Source organism: Canis aureus, chromosome 13 (genome assembly GCF_053574225.1).
Source record: "Canis aureus isolate CA01 chromosome 13, VMU_Caureus_v.1.0, whole genome shotgun sequence".
In the NCBI taxonomy this organism is placed as follows: domain Eukaryota; kingdom Metazoa; phylum Chordata; class Mammalia; order Carnivora; family Canidae; genus Canis; species Canis aureus.
Window position 1 is genome coordinate 43,446,843 of NC_135623.1, and position 15,802 is coordinate 43,462,644.

Sequence of the window (15,802 nt, forward strand, 5' to 3'; positions counted from 1 at the left end):
TTTTTTTTTTTAAGCAATTAGGTTTGCCCAGCTTGATTCAATCTTAAAATCCAGGCTGCTTATTGCCCCTGGTTCCATTATAATCTAAATGCTTACAGATGCTAACTGTCAGGCTCCCTCCTCTTGCAGCTCTATGAAATCAGTGCCAGATCAGCTTCTATCAAAACTTCACACCTCCTTAAGCCTCAGTTGTGTTTAGACTGAAAGTCCCACCTGATTAATGATGCTTGGCACTGGAAGTCTCCCCAGATACATCGAATAATGTGGTTTTCAAAGTGCTTTTCAGGAACTCTTGTTTCTCCAAAAATGCCTTAGGGACCACAGGGGAATGACAAGGCAAGAGGCCAGAGGAGAGGGTTCTATCCTTGCTTTAATCAAAGCAATACAGTTTTCATCTGCCTTATGAATCAGTGTTCCGTGCAGGGTCACCCCGAGTCCATATGGAGCTTTTGTGCAAGTTAGAAAAAGTCACCCTTCCTCTGGGCACAACAGGGTGACCATGGTTTGTATAACATTTGATTTCCAGAAAGGTGCTCTGCTGCTAAAAATTAGAGAATCTTTAACCTAGGCCAGCTCCTTACCTTATCCAAGACAAAGCCAAAACCAATAGGACTGACTTCTCACGATTCTACAGCAAGGCAGTGCATTCATTCAGCATCTTCCGTCTTGGGTATGTAAATATTTTTGTTAATTTTAGTGGATAAGCACTCGTGCCTTGACCACACATTCATGCTCACAGATAAACGAATTCATTCAATGCATATTTATTAAGCATTCACAAAGTCTATAAAGCCAATGTTCTAGAGGAGGAAGACAAGTGATAAACAAAAGCATACATAAAATGAAATGTCTGGTGGTAAAATGAGCTACAAAGAAGGCGACAGAGGAAAAAGGACAGAGTAAGGAAGGAGAGTGCTACTTCAGGTATCCCATAAAACAATAATCTCTGAGAGTGGGGAATTTGTCGTTTAAAGTTTTCTATATTGCAAAGTCAAAAAACCAAAAAGCAAACATATCCCCCTTCTCCACTTAATATTCATAATATACTGATAATATCAATAACAAAATATTTATCAAGCATACAATAATTTTACATTCATTCAACAAGTTTTACTGGATATACACTGAAAGGGATACATGCAAACAAATCAGATGTGTAATAAAAATATATTTCCTGCCCTCAAGGAGTTGAATGTCTAGTGAGAGATTCCTATACATTTATACATTCCTATACACTTAACCAACTGCAACATATTTCATAATGAAATAATTTTTCAAAGGTCCTTCGGGGAACAATGGTTAATTACAGCTGGCAAGAGACACCAGGAAGGGGAAGGTTTTATTCAATAATATTCAACAAATGTTTATATATTCGTATTCAGTAAGTGAAAATGAGTCATATGAACTTAGTATCAGAGATGAGAAGGAGGCCAAGGAGAGAAAGAATGAGCAGAAAGACAGGAAAGCTAGTCTAAAAACCAGAGAGTAGACTGATGAGGCAGAAATGTGCTATTGTGGGGACAAGATCCAGGAGGCATTAAAGAGCATGCTAAGGAGTTTGGGATTTATTTCATAGGCAATGGGGAAAAATGGAAGAATCTGATGAGATGAATGAATCAATGTAAAGAAGATTTGCAAATAATTTAAAACAAATATATTGTATTAGTCGACATATTGATTAGTATATTGGAGATATATTACAAATATATTAGGGTTCTCCAGAGACACAGAACCAATAAAATATGTGTGTATCATAAATGTTTATACATTTATATGTATACATTTAATATAAAATGTAATTGTATTAATATTTATAGATATTAGATATATTTAAAAAGTATATTATAAATATATATTATATATGGGGATATATATTATACATATAAGAAACTATACACAATGTATTTCATATTAATATATATGTGGTATATGTGTATACATATATACATATGTATGTATATGCATATACTTATATACCCATAGAGAAAGAGAGAGTGAGGGGGAGAGAGATCTATTTATTTTAAGAAATTGGCTCATGCAAGCGTGGAAGCAGAGAAGTCCAGAATCTTCAGGATAGAGTAGCTATGATAGAGTATCATAGAGGATATCTTCTGGTATAATTCTGTCTTCCTTATGGGAGGTCAGTCTTTTTTCTCTTAAGGTCTTCAACTGATTGAATGAGGCTCACACGTTATGGAGGATAACCTGCTTTACTTTAAGTCTTGGTTTAAATGTTAATCTCACCCAAAATGGGCCTTCACAATAACATCTAGATTAGTAATTGACCAAATTATCCAGGTAATGAAGGCCAGCCAAGTTGTCACGTGATATTCACCATCAGATATCTTCCTACCCTTTTGTCTATGGTGCTCAGTAGATGCTCAACAAACAGTTGTACCATTGGCCTCAGCAAGCAGCAGGTTTGTGGATAATGTACATGGCAGCCTGTAGCCAAATGATGGGAATGGAAGAAGGCTGTGATACATTTCAAGAGAGGGCACTGTCCTAGAGCTCAGTACTTCCCAATCACTAATTTGCTTAGGAAGCACCTGAGCATATTGGTTTTGTTTGTTTTTAATTTTAATTTAATTTTACTTTTTTAAAAAGTTAAATTCAATTTGCCAACATATAGTATAATACCCAGTGCTCATCCCATCAAATGCCTTCCTCAGTGCCTGGCCCCCAGTTACCCCATCGCCCCACCCACCTCCCCTTCCACAATGCTTTGTTTCCCAGAGTTAGGAATCTCTCATGGTTTGTCACCCTCTCTAATTTTGCTCTACTCAGTTTCTCTCCTTTCTCTTATGGTCCCTTTTGCTATTTCTTCCACATATGAGTGAAACTATATGATGATTGTCCTTCTCTGATTGACTTATTTCACTCAGCACAACACCCTCCAGTTCCATCCATGTCAAAGCAAATGGTGGATATTCATCCTTTCTTATGTCTGAGTAATATTCCATTGTATATATAGATCACATTTTCGTTATCCATTCATCTGTCGAAGGTCATCATGGCTCCTTCCACAGTTTGGCTATTATGGACATTGCTGCTATGAACACTGGGGTGCAGCTCTCCCAGCATTTCACTACATCAGTATCTTTGGGGTAAATACCCAGTAGTGCAATTGCTGGGTGCCTGGACATCTTTTTAGACACAGATTCTGATTTGGTAGGCCTGGGGTAAGGTCCACAGTGGGCATTGTTAGCAAGGTATGCAGATACCACTGGTCCACTGTCCACACTTGGGGCAGCAAAACAGTAGAATTTCTGAAGCTCTAATTTTGGCAAGATGGGTGGGAAGTAGCTTAGGTCTCTGTAGAGGAAGAAGAGCCCTCTGAATTGTGATTTGAGGGGTAGCAAGAATTCTCTGTAGTGTCTCTTGGAAGTCAGTGGTTGTCAGACTGTTTTATCTCTCATAGTCATGCAGGGAGCTTATAAAATATAGACACTGTGTCCAGAGGTCATGACTGAGTGTGTCTAGTTTAAGGCCACAGATCCCTGTTAAAAATAATAATCCAGAAGATTCTGATGCAGTTCTGGTATTACCCTTTGAGAAACACTGGTTTAAAATTTTAAGACTCAGGAAAAACTATAAGTATATCATCTTGGAAAAGTCTTTGAGACATCTGCAACCATATTTGCTGGGGAAAAAAAAGTAGAAGGGTGGAGAATAAATTTTGGTTAATTCAGAGTTTTACTGAGGATGAGAGGATACATAGCCTGGGGGAGAGGTCAGTCTACAGCTGTATGGAAAAAATTCCTAGCCAGACTGGATATGGATTTCTCTCCTGTTCTATGGCTGACTCAGGGCGAGGACAAGGAATGGTTCCTAGGATTTAGATACAGAAAGTCTCTTGCTGTACTATTTGTAGTATTTAGGATTAGGTCTAGCTATAAAAAACAGCTGAAATAATGCTTACTTTACAGATACTTTTTTTCTCATACAAAAGAAGTCTGGCAGTAAGTTGTAGTGCGATGTGGCTGAGATGAGGACTCCAGAAAACTTAGGAGCATAGACTTCTTGCTTAACATATCTCCTCATAGTCCAGTATGGCTACTAGGGAACCAGCCATCACTTTCACATCTGAAGCAGCAAGAAGGAGGAAGGATTGAAGGGGTACATGTATTTTTCCTTTTAAGAAGACTCTCCAGAAGTCCCATATAGTATTTATCTTTACATTTTAATGACCATAATTATTCAGTTGGTCAGTTTAGCTGGAGAATGGGAAATGTCTCCCCACTCCCTACCTTATTTCAGTGTTCTCTGCTAAAACTCTAATGTACTTTTCCAAAAGAAGAGGGAAGAATGAATGTCAAGAGGCAGCAACAAGCCTCTGCTAGAGTAGTTACTAGGTGTTAATCAATCTACAGAGATGGTAGACTGCTGGGTAGAAGTGTAAGAGGGTCATTAATGAAATGACCTAGAATGGAATAATATATAAAAGGGATTCTGAAGCTAATTTTGTGACATTCTGGCCTTAATTCATTTATTCAAAAAAATGCTGGTAGAATTTCTCCAGTGTGGCATGCGTTGCACTATTCAGTGATACCACCATGAATAAGGTACAGTCCCTGTCATTCAGGAGCCCAACTTCTAGGTAAGAGTCACTGATACATTTACAGCCTATTACGATGTGTCAGCTGCAACATTGGTGCTAAGTGTTGGTGCTGAAGTGGCCCCTAGGAGTGATATTGAACCTTGGAGATGAAGGAAAATATCCTAGGTGAGATGAAGGGGATACACTGAGATCTGTGGGGGTGAGGAGGAATTAGTAGAAGTGTGTGCATGTGTGAGTGTGCCTTTGTGTGTCTCTTTGTCTATGTGTGTGTGTGCATGTACCTGTACGTACGGGGAGAGTGTTCCAGAAGCAGAGAAGTGCCTTGCCCTAAATGTGGAAAGATGTTAAAGGGATCCAGTATAGCAAGCTGTGAAGAAAGTTGACTAGAGCCTGAACTGCAATATGCATGTGCATTTAAACCAAATGGTAAGGCAGTGAGTGTATGCTCCTTTGTGCAAGCATGCTCACCTAGGTGCTTTCATAGGAAGATGGGGTTTAGTTAGGAGTAAGGCTGAGAGAAAGCAATTTGCAAGACTGTAGCTAATGGTATTTTCAACATTCCCTACACAGAATAAAATATGTAGGTGATAAAAGACTTTTTTCACACATAAGGAAGGGGTCATGAAAAGCACAGAAGAGGTTTGGGGTAGGGAGATAGTGGAAAATCCAAATCCTTGTACGTTTTACATGCAGGCATGCAAAAAGGCTAGAGTAATTCTCTTAAGGTTATTTTTCCAAAAATGGAATTTTACATACAAAAGAGGAGAGACAGCCATTGAAATCAGGGATTAATTTATTTTTAAAGTTACCAAATTTGAGAAGTTAAAAAATTAGGTGAAAAATGCTTTAATCATTGAGGTCTCTCTGGTCCACTGTAGTGGATTCATCACAAATCCTAAAAACCCAGGCTGGAACTTTAGCATACTGATAAAACTTATCCACAACCTCAAAGATGCTGTCATAATTAAGGACTTTTGTATCTCCTAATGGAGTTTGATGGTCTTAGTTTATCAGCAACCTTTGAATTGAATTAACAACACGAAACTAATTAATCCTGGTATACCCTAGCAATCCACTTAGAAGCGGCATGCAAAATTCAATTAAGTCCCTTTGCCTTTTATGAAGCATGCACACTCGAGAAGCTTCGGTTTACAGCTGAGAATTAGGTAACAACAAAAAAAAGAGCTTGTCATGTTTTTCAAACCCAACTTTTGAAATTAGACAATGGGTTTTAGAATTCTCCCCTGATTTGGAAAGTTGGAATCTAAAGGAACAGAACAAAAACCCTCCCTCCCTGAGCTAATCAGCCCTTTCCTCTCTTGCCTTTCCCTTAGATCAGAAGAGAAAGATGGTGGTATGTGCCTCTGCCTCGCTGGCCCTGGTTTGTCACCAGAACCTTAGAGTCTGGGCTGTTTCTTGAATGCTTTTTTGCAAATTCTTCTTTTCCTGGCTTCTGGCATGCTCTGTGCTGTCAGTCTTATTGATTAAAACCCTTGGTGGATTTCAAGACCTTCTCGCCCTGCATTGTCACAGATCTACTTAAAATGGATTTTCTCTCTTTGCCAGACCTGCATTTCTCAGTTGGTCGAGCAGATGCAAAGCAGGTGGTACTGAGATTTCAAAGAGAAGCTGTTTCTAGTTACTGGGGGATCAATGGTGGCATTATAACTTCTTTTGTTTTCTTGTCTTTTAACATTTGTATTTATCTAAAAAAATCTTTATGCCTCTCAGGATATATGGTTAATTCAAATAAGTAGCATTTATTGCTGTTAATAAAAGAGTATTTGGCAGGGGTAACAATCTGAGGCTTTGGATATCTGAGACCCGATGTGAGAAAGATGTGCTAATGCTACAAAACAGGAAGTGTGCTGTGTGTACTACTATTTGCTTCTCCCATATTTATTTTCCTTTTCCCCATCCCAACGGGAAAAAAAATCATGGAATCTGGTAAATTTGACTTTAGGCTTGGAACCCATGACGTAGGAAGAGTCAATCAGATCATTTCTTCCCCCAGCCACACTGAACGGTTCAGAAACAAACATTGATCCAAGATGGTTCTATCAGAGCAAATCTCGGCGCTTTTGTTTGGAGTGCTGGGATAAAGGCACTCTTCATCTCTCTTTTCTTCAAGATGAAACGTGCAAGGTTAAGTATGCAGATAGTAGGCTCAGAATGTCCACCCAGTTTGCACCAAGAGAGTAGCCTTGTCTGAGGACATACATGGAAAAGTCCAGAGACCAGAGCCTGCAGAGACATTTGCAGAGATTTTCTGAGGACGTGCTGAGTCTCTGGGTCAAACGGTACCTGAAGCCAGAGCTATCATCACTGGCTTTCTCAGTTTGGTGAAACCATACATTTTTTTAAATGCTTAAACTAGAGGTCGAATTTTATGTCACTGAAAATGGAAAACATTCTGCCTATGTCAGTCAGCTTTTGCTACATAACAAAACATCCCCAAATTCAACAGCTTATTAAAAATAAGTCAAATAATTTGTAAATATAACACAACTGCCTGAGGGTCAGTTAAGGTCAGTTGATCAGACTTAGCTTTGCTGGGGCTACTCTGTTGATACCTCCTGGACTTGTTCAAGAGCCTACTGGGAGTCAGCTAGCCTGTTCATTCTTCTGAGGATAAACCAGAGCTGTGTTTGAGTGTGAGCTTGGTTGAGGCCACTTACTAGTACTACTCCATTTCCTGGATCTCTCATTCTCTTGAGACTAAAAAACTAGCATAGGCATGATTTTTATTTATGAATTTATGTATGTATTTATTTATTTCTATTATTATTATTTTTTGTATGGTAGAGGCAGAAACATGCTTGGCTGCTGCTCATTTCTGCCTCACTCTATTGGCCAAAGCAAATCACATGATGAACCCCAATGTCAAGAGCAGAGAAAGTAGACTTGACCTTTGGGGAGGAAGTGCAAAGTCACATGGTAAACGGTGGGGAAAGAGAGAGAGGTGAAAACTTAGGAACTGCATTGCAGTCTGCCACACTGATACATGATCCAGGCACTAACATTTATTGCCCTCTTGATAGCTCAAAATGGCTAGAAAAAGAGGTTGTAGAACTATATAGAAAGTTGTTATGCCAGATGTGGCAACTATTTGAAACCTGCCTTAGGTTAGGTAATCTATACCCATATTTGTGGTGATTTTGCTTTCGGTGAAAAAGCCAATTTAATTTCAGTTATGTGTTGGTTTCTATATAAGTTGATCTCTGTTCACATGTGAGTTGATCATACTCTAGATTTAAAATATTTATTTTCCCTGCATATACTATTGATTTGATGATTGTAAAAACCAACCATTTTTTTAATGACACTTTTGTATATTTATAGAGCTAATGGTGTACATTTGTATGCACATGTTTTATTGTTTTACTGGGGAAAACGCACAGGTATTGAAAGCCTAGGACTTTCCACTTTCCTCATATCCAGTTTATGATGGGATACTCTGTTGAGATTATGACTGTAATACTAACAACAGTAACAACAACAATAATAATAATGATAGCTAATGCTTCTAATAGTGCCTATTATGGGCTAGGCACTATCCTAAAGTGCTCTACATAAGTGATGTCATGTAATCTCACAACAACCTATTATTATCCTTACTGTATAGACAGGGAATCTGAGATACAGAGTCAGATACCTGGCAAATGACAGATTTGGGATTCAAACACAGTTTATTTCCAGATTTCATAATCTTAATATGATCAGGAATGGCAACTGAAACACTTATTTTTCTCATGGAAATTAGTAAACACAGTCATAAAAGCAATTACTAAAAATACAAGGCAAAGTGTGTTTTCAAGCACTTATACCACAAATTATACTCTCAATTGTGTGTTGTGTTTCAAACATGAGAAGGCAGGCTCCTTATTTTGTCCTACTTTGCTGTCTGTGTTTACGACATTTTTTTCATTTTCCTTGAAGGAGACATTACTCTCTCAGACATACATTTGGGCATGCTTGTTAAAAGTCATTTGTGTTATTTTGTAGCCACATGCTCATAATTCGTTAAGGTCAAAAGAAGACATGTAGAAAAACAAGAAATGACACAGGTAAAAATATTAACTTATTGAACGAATGAGATAATATGGTGATCAGCTGGGGGATGTGAGGGCCAAACAAAAGTTTCAGAATATTTCTTAGAGTCTTTAGCTACAGGTTAGTGATAAAATAAGTCAATTACAAGACTGGGCCTCATCTGCATTTCACTGTGAAAACTGCATTTTCAAAGGACTCATTTTTCGCTCCTGTTGCCTTTGATTTATGTTCCATAATATTTAAGTAGGTGGCTAAATGGAAGAGTTGGAAGCTTGCCTCAAACACCTGACTATCATTTTGAAGCTTCTTGCATGAACTGTCTTTAAAAGCAAGTGCCATTATCCCATGTACCTTCATGATAAGGACATTCTGACATTTTCCTAATAAATTATTGATAAGTGCTTTGAGAGACGTAAAGCGCTATGTCACTGCTGTTATCAAACTTGAAGCAACCTGTAGTTCATTTTTTAAAGTCCACTATTATCGTCTTCCTTTAGATCATTTAAACCATGAGAATTCTTTATGTTCATTAGAATTCGTATCCCCCAGAGTAAGGATTATATCAAGAGATTTTATTTTTTTAAGATTTATTTATTTATTTATTTATTTATTTATTTATTTATTTATTCATTCATTCATTCATTCATGAGAGACAGAGAGAGAGAGAGAGAGAGGCAGAGACACAAGCAGAGGGAGAAGCGTGCTCCCCACAAGGAGCCTGATGTGGGACTCGATCCCAGACCCTGGGATGAAGCCCTGAGCCAAAGGCAGATGCTCAACCACTAAGCCACCCAGGAGTCCCAATATATCAAGAGATTTTAAAATGTAGCTTTCCATTTTGATAGTTGAAATCCTGGGATCATGATTATTCTGTCAGCTATGTCAGTTATACATATATCCTAGTTATTGTTATAAGAGTGACCAAGCTTCCCTTCTAGAACCTCCTTTTTTCTCCTAAGCACATTTTGTGACTCTTTTTAAAGAACCTCCCCCATTTCCTTGTGGAAAACCATATTCTTTTCCACAGTTGGACTCACCATCTTCATCCCCTATATGGGGGCTTTACCACCATAACTTTCCGGGTTCTGGAGATTAAAATCACAGATCTGTGTGTCTCCTTATTTATTCTCATTTCCTTTCTTTACCACCTCTAAGCAGTTGCCTAAATTGTTCAGTAGTGCATTTATTTCTATGTCTTCTTTTTTTATGGAGCCACCTTCCCTTACTTTTAAAGATTCCCTCTCCCCCCCCCCTTTTTTTTTAACCAAGATCCAAAGAATTCTCCTAAATACATGAGGAATAATAAAACCCTCTGGAGATTAAGTAGACAGGAATTCACCTAATCAGTAAATTCAACTTTAAAAATTATGCATGACATAGGAAAATGAAAAAGATTGTTTCCTGTGATAAAAACTCACCCCCCAACCCCCACCCAACCCCTTCCCTGCCAAATATATGAGAGTGGTATAATAAAACAGGGGGAATAAAGTAGTCCTTTTATCCCAACACCGTCATCTTGTTATTGCCATTTTAGGTTGTAGGTTTGACTCCAACACTGGCAGTAGTCATTATGAGATATGTGGATTAGAGAGAGAGTGACAAGAGCCAGTGAAAAAGATTCAGGGTGCATCAAGGAGAGGGGCTTCTAAAAGCTCTGCGGCTTGCTAAAAAAGGCTTTTGTTAAAATGGAAATCTCCAGTCATCTCTGAAATAATTGATTGGCAAATACAATGAGTGACCTAGCTGAACCAGAAAGAATTTGAAAAGTACCAACAACAAAATTATATCCTTTTAGCCAAATATGTTTTCTTTTCACTGAAATATGATTGACTCATAATAATGCTAATTATGCCTAATTATCATCTCAATTATTTTACCCTCACAAGAACATTTCATCATTGTGGTGTTTATCAGTAATCTAATAATAATTTATATTGTTTCCACTTTTTTAAAAGAAAAGTTTCACTGGTTTAAACACACTACCACGATTTGGTGAGATAAAGAATTACTATTATTGGCTTTTATTTGATTTTAGGCCTTTGGTGAGTTAGAACCAATTTCTCTAAACTCTTCTATAATAAGTTCTATCAAGAGACTAGTTTAAATGGCATAACTGGGCTGCTGTGGGAAGGCCACCTGTGGCTTTCTTCATTAATTGGGAGAATTGAATTATCTTTTCGTGGAATGAACGTGACCGAGGGCCTAATACAGAAACAATAAGAAGAAAATGTCAAGCTACTACCTTAGCCTCAGAATTGTTAAAAAAAAAAAAAAAAAAAAAAAAAAAAAAAAGGAAAGAAAAGAAAAAAAGAACCCAACTTGCAAAACTTACAGACTATTAAAGGGGAGAATTCCACTTTAATATCCCTGTCCTGTGTCTAGCTGGTCTGCCTTTGAACATCTCCAGACTTGAGGAAGTCAACTGACTGAAATAGCCCCTCCCGTCAGGGGGCAGTCCTTTTCTCTGAAGAGAAATGCTTCTGGCTCTTGGTCCTAGCTCACCTTTTGGGGCCACACAGAACACATCCAAAACCTCTTCTACATAATAGGACTTCAACTTTACTAAAGACACCTAACATTTGTAAAGCGTTTGCTGGTGGACAAAGTGGCCTCACATACACCACCACATGTCATCATCTCCGTGGCCCTGCGACGTAAGCATTGTTAGCCTCCATTTGGCTGAACGTCTCGTTTTGCTGTCTCACCTTTACCTTCCTCCGAACCTGTCTCACTTCGAGTCCTTGAATGCCCTTCTGTTCCAGCTGCTGCCCTCCGAATTCTTTCTCTCTCTGCTGGTTTACTTTGTTTAACAGGGTAACTCTGAGAACTGACTGTCCTGCTTTAGGCTCAGTGGTCATGAGCGGTGCTTTTACCTGCTGGGTCAGAGACCATTCTCTAAGACAACATGACCTGTGTTTTTGGCAGTGCCATCCTGTGGAGGCTCGATCTGGGCTTGATCTCAAACTAGGACTTTCTTAAGAGTTTTAATCATGTGGCTGCTAAGTCTCTTTTTTCCCATCCTGTACTTGTGAAGGTTTTTTAGTTTTTTTCTTTTGGCTTTAATTCTAGAACAGTGCCACCTTGGTGCTGTGGGATCTGGGGTGAACACACTGACCTTACTGGTCAAGGGCAGGTATAACCTGAGTTAAAGTGAGACTAATTAGCTGTCTTTCTATCTCAGTAAGTGGCAGTCTCATCTTTCAAGTTGCTTAGACCCAGAACCTTGAAATCAGACTGGACTCCCCTCTCAAAATTACTACCAGTCTCATCTTCAGACATTCCTGGAAGCCAGTAATTTCTCCCTACTGTCACCAGAACCTCCCAGCTCTCACCACCAGCAGTTCCCATCTAGATTGCCAGAATGGCCTCCTAACTGGAGTGAGGGGTCACTTGTGCCTTTGCCCTTCCACAGCCTGTTTTCTATACAACAGCCAGAGGGAGTCTTTTAAATCATGTCAGAACATATTATTCCTCTCCTGAAAATTCTTCAGCATCTTCTCATTTAATTCAGAGCAAAAGGTAGAATATTTACCCTGCCTACAAGGGTCCCACAGAATCTGTCTTGTGCCTCCCACTGCCGTGCTTTCTTCTTTGTCCTGAACTACTCTCTGCCTTGGTCACTCCATCTGGCCCTGGCCTCCTTGTCCTCCTCAAACTCACTAAGCCTAGTTCTTCTTCAGGGCCTGTCTGCTTGTTGCTACTACACAAAACCCTCTTCTCCCAGGTATCTGCTTTCTTATCTCCGTTCAGATGCCCTCTTCCCAGAGGACCCTTCCCAGACCTCACTGTGTAGAACAGCACCCCCAGTCCTCCATAGCCTGCTTTATTCTCCTCTGTAGCACTTGCAACTCACTGCCTGACATCTTGCATTGTTAAAAGATAAATGGAGGCATATTAAAAAAAATTTAAGAGCTTATTTGAGCAAAATTTAATTTGCTTGGGGCAGCGCCTAACCAAAAGTGGGTAGAGGGTGCTTTACTGATAGGTGCCAAGGGAAAGACCTATAGAGAAGGTGTGAATGCAAAGAAGAATGCTTTTGATTTGCTATAGCTTAAAGTCTAGCTGGCTGTTCTTGACTGGTAGTCCTCAGGTTTTGATATCTTAACTTTGAGGCACTTACAGGCTTAGCTTTTGGGTTATTTATATCAGTGGCCCTGGCATTACAGCCACCTCAGTCCAATGGCTTTTTAAACTAATTTAATAACATATTAGCTTGTTTTCATGACTTATTGTCTGTCTTTGTCAATTACAACAGAAGCTTCTTGTGGCCAAGTCTATTTTGTTTGCCGTGGAAGCCCCACACCTTGTATAATGCTTGGTTCATAAGAGGCACAAAATAAGTATCTGTCAAATGAAAGAGTTTTAGGAATATTGTCACCTTTCTGACTCTGGTTTCCTCCTTTGTTTAAAAAAATGGTGTTTGTATTAATTTCCTAGGGCTATGGTAACAAAGTACCACAAACTTGGTGGCTTAAAACAATAGGAATTTATTCTCTTATAGATCTTGAGGCCAGAAGTCGAAAAACCAAGGTGTCAGGATGGTTGATTCCTTCTGGAGGTTCTGAGGGAGAATCCTTTCCATGTTTCACTGGCTTCTAGTGGCTGCTGACAACCCTTGGTGTTACTTGGCTTATAGATGCATCATCACTCCAATCTTTGTCTCCATCTTCACATCACCTTCTCTGAGACTTATCCCCTTCTCTTCTAAGGATGCTTTCATCATTGGATTTAGGATTCATCTTACTCCAACATGATCTTATCTCAAAATTTTTAACTTAATTACATCTCAAAGACCCTCTTTTCCAAATAAAATCCCATTAACAACTTCTGGATGGACATATCTTTTTGGGAGCCACCATTCAATCCACTACAGCACTGTTATCAGGACTATATAAATATGTTTTATGGAAGCTCTTTGTACAATTTAATGTAGTATTCTGAAGTGAGTCATTATGTTAAAATATTTCATCCTCTCAGATCTAATCTAGTGTCCCAGTCTATTGAAATATGTTTAAATACTAATTCTACTTTTCAGGGTATTCATTGGCCTTCCTAACTCCCAAGTCATTAGTAAAATTGCTAAATATGTCTTCTCTATATTCATCTCAGTTATTGATTTAAGAGACATATTAAAAGGAACAGAGCCATGGAGAGAGCCCTGAGGTCTGAAAGCAGATTGCTCGTCTAGATTGACATGAATTGGCTAATCAGTACTTTTTGGGTTTAGGACATTGTCCAATTATGAATCTCCTTCAATGGCTTATAGGAATATAGAGATAGCTGACCTATTCCATTCCATTTATTTATTTGCTGATTTATTCACCCACTTATTCAATTAGGACTCTTTGAGTGCCTAGTAGGTGCCAGGCATTGAGGGTTTGGCAAGGAACAAAAAGAGACACTATCCCTATTTTAATGTAGCTCATTGTCACTTATCTCCTGGTTTACTAATTTGATTTAGAATAAAAACTGTATGTGTGTGTGTGTGTGTGTGTACTGGATGAGGGAGACTGGAAATGAAGTCAGCGAGTCATGATTTCTTATAGTCCATTCTAGCCATCACTATGCCTTTTGTGTTTCAAACATCCCAGTTAGCTGATCTATTCTGGATTCCAGCCTTTTCCTTCTCTTGTTTGAAAATTTGAAGCACATTTGTTGGCCTCCTGTCTTAGAGTGTGTCTCTGATTTTTCAGATTCTGTGGAGGTTGGTCAATCCCCTTGGGAATTTCTCTTGGTCCTTTGAGGTATAATTGATACAAGTCAGGAGACCCAAACCCCTTAAGAGCATCTGGATGCCCTTCATTATAGCACTAATATAAGTGTTATTTTAAAGACAACAATCATGGCTGTAATTTATTTAGCAATTCCACTGAGCTAAATGGCTAACAAATATTATCTTTCTTTAATCCGCACAAATTTCCCCTATGAAGGAAGCATTTTACTTCTGCTTTATGGAAGAAGCTATGACAGCAAGGGGTTAAGTAATTTGCCCGAGGTTACACATCCAGTGACTATCAGAGCCAAGTTCAAACCCAAGGCTCATATCCTTTCACCACTGCACTATCCTGCACTACCCCTTCTTTGCCTTTGATCTCAGAGCTCTTTCACTCCCTCCTACTGTTCTTTTTTAACTGATCTATGCCCCACCCCTTTCAGTTTGGAAATCCCTCACTTTTACATAGCTGCTGTGTTCTTCCTCTTGGTGATCCATCGAATTAGACCACCAGCCCAAGGCAGAAAGCTGCTTATCCCTGTCAACTTCATGTTCTGAATAAAACTGTAAAAGCTCCCTTTGTTGTCCTTCACATTTTTCTCATCAAGCCTCAGTTCACTTGGAGCTTTCGCCTTTCTGACATAGTTCTTATAAGCCCATGCCTCTTTCATCTGGTTAAGAGCCCTTCTTACCATCTTTTGAATATTTCTATTTTAAAACCTGAGTGTCTCAGAGAATTGGTTTCTTTAGGTACTTCTTTTCTTCCTGATGGGATTTATTTGCAATTGTATGTCAGAATTACTTTTTTTTTTTTTTGCGAAAACTTCTTAATTTTCTTGAGTAACCTGCTTTTTTTTTTTTTTTTAGCAATTTATAGTCACAGCATCACCAGCCAAAAAAAAAAAAAAAAAAACCCAAAAAGGAATAGATACGTATCATAGGTCAAGCACTATGTTCAGTACAGAAGTCTATGGATCCTCAGTCTCTTAAAGGAGATATGTATGGCAGCATATACCGGCATACAGATTAAGTGTCAAATGTATGTTTATTCATGAAGAGGTGCAGGATGGCTGGGGGGAGAATAGATGTGAGCTGGAGCAGTAGGAGAAGCTTCATAGAACAGGAGGGACTTGAAGGATAATAATGGAGTATATATAACATTATATATCCACTTAATGCTTCCTACAACACAGTGAGTTTTTAGGATTTATTCATGTTTCAGATAAGATAGTGGAGGATATTGAGAGGCTAAGCAAGTTGCCCAAGGACACACAGCTTGTAAGCAGCTACTCCAGGATTTGAATATTATAAGTAAGACTCTGGAGTTCAAATTCTTACCTGCCCAAGTCTCTTGGGAAGCTTCTAGATAAAGAAAGAAGAGGAAAGAAGGCCCACCAGATGAGAAATGTTCAGGACTTTTGGGGGGCAACATTGAGAAGAGTTTTGCTGAAAGACCTTTACTTTTAATTAGAGGA